Genomic DNA, 1,795 nt, shown 5'->3' on the forward strand with positions numbered 1-1,795 from the left:
TAAGTCCATATGTGTAGGATCTACTTGGGTGACCGTACAGGCTTGCAGTGAGACAACTGCTTTAGAGTTAGGAGTGCATTAGAGGTGAGTAGAATTAAACTCAGTTATTATTTTAAAAAAACTAAATATTTTAAGCATGCTCATGCATTACGAATACCATGTATGTATATGACTGGGGTGTTTTGCATTAGAAATTAGAATGGGTTTCTTGGGATACATTGCATAATTTGTTATTGTGGATGGATATTGGATGATCCACTAGCTCTCGAGTATGCTATGATATGCTATGACGGATATGGAAAGATCGGGCTACCCATTCTATGCCTCTAACACTATGTAATGGAAAGACTAGGGCTGCCCATTTTACGCCCCTAGCACTATGTAAAAAAAGACCAATGTTGCCCATTCTATACCCCTGGCATTTTGGATATGTTATGTTATGTTTAAAGGGAAGTCCTGATGAGCTCCCGTGTGGGCCGAGCACTATTAGAATATGTAGAGGGTTACTGGTGACAAGTCCATCTTGATATGAATTGTTTGTGTTGTGACGCATTCATACAATCATATGTTTTATTAAACTGCTTTTATTTATAGTTTTGCTCACTAGGCTCTTGTAGCTTATTTCTTTCCCCTAACCCTAGGTTTGCAGGAGTGGAGTTAGCACGGGAGGTCATCGTTGTTGGTATAGTCCATTGTAATGGCATAGCTATGGACATATATTAATTTATGGATTAGAATTATTTTTTGCCTGAGTTTTCTTTATAATCCTTGCTTTATGATCCTCTTATATAAAAGTTTTTAAGTACAAGTTATGTTTAACCAAGCTTGAGGCATGTAATGTTGACCATACTAGAGCATTTGATGAAAGCTCTAGTATGGGTTTATGTTTTCAGTTATAATGCATGCGCAGGTCGAGTTTTGGTTAATGAAATGAAAATATTTTTATATGCTTGTGCGATCATGTATGGGATTATATCAAGTATAGCAGGATATATAGTAGGTTTGCTACGGGCTCCGATGACCTTAAGTCGATCTGAGCTCTAGCATTGGTAGCGATCTGATTTCCGGGTTGTTATAGTGACTATGATCCCCTGATGGTTCTCTAAGTATACTTTAAACTTTCTAACGTCCAAAAGTAGGGCCAGCACTGCTTTTTCAATGATGGGATATCAGGTTTCTACCCCCTTCAACACATTGCTCACATAAAAGATTGGCTTTTGGACCCCATTGTCTTTCTAGACTAGAACCGCGATGATTGCTTGATCAGAGGCAAGTAGGTAGATATGAAGGTCTTCTTGGCCTATTGGTCAGCTGAGGACTTTGGGGGAGCTAAGATAGTCCTTTAACTCTGTAAAAACTTGCCAGCACTTCTCTGTCCATTCGAAGTTGTGGGACTTTCTCAAGTTCCTGAAGAACGGTAGACACTTTTCTGCCGACTTCAACATGAAGATATTTAGTGCTATAACTCTTCCTATCAACCTCTGAACATCCCTGATGCAAGTCGGCTCAGGCACTTGCCACCTTTAACAATAAAAAGATGCAAGTTGGCTCAAGAATGGCTTTAACCTTCTCCAGGTTTGGTTCTATTCCACGTGTGTTGACACATAACCCAGGAACTTGCCACCTTTAACGATAAAAAGCACATTTGGCCGGATTGAGCTTCATCTGGTGTTGGTTAAGGACTGCAAAAATTTCTTTCAGGTCTTCCCTATGTTCCTCGAAGGAATGACTTTTGATTAGGACATCGTCTACATACACTTTTGCATTTCAGCCTATCTGGTCTTTGAAAATTCTA

Source organism: Manihot esculenta, chromosome 4, assembly GCF_001659605.2.
Source record: "Manihot esculenta cultivar AM560-2 chromosome 4, M.esculenta_v8, whole genome shotgun sequence".
In the NCBI taxonomy this organism is placed as follows: domain Eukaryota; kingdom Viridiplantae; phylum Streptophyta; class Magnoliopsida; order Malpighiales; family Euphorbiaceae; genus Manihot; species Manihot esculenta.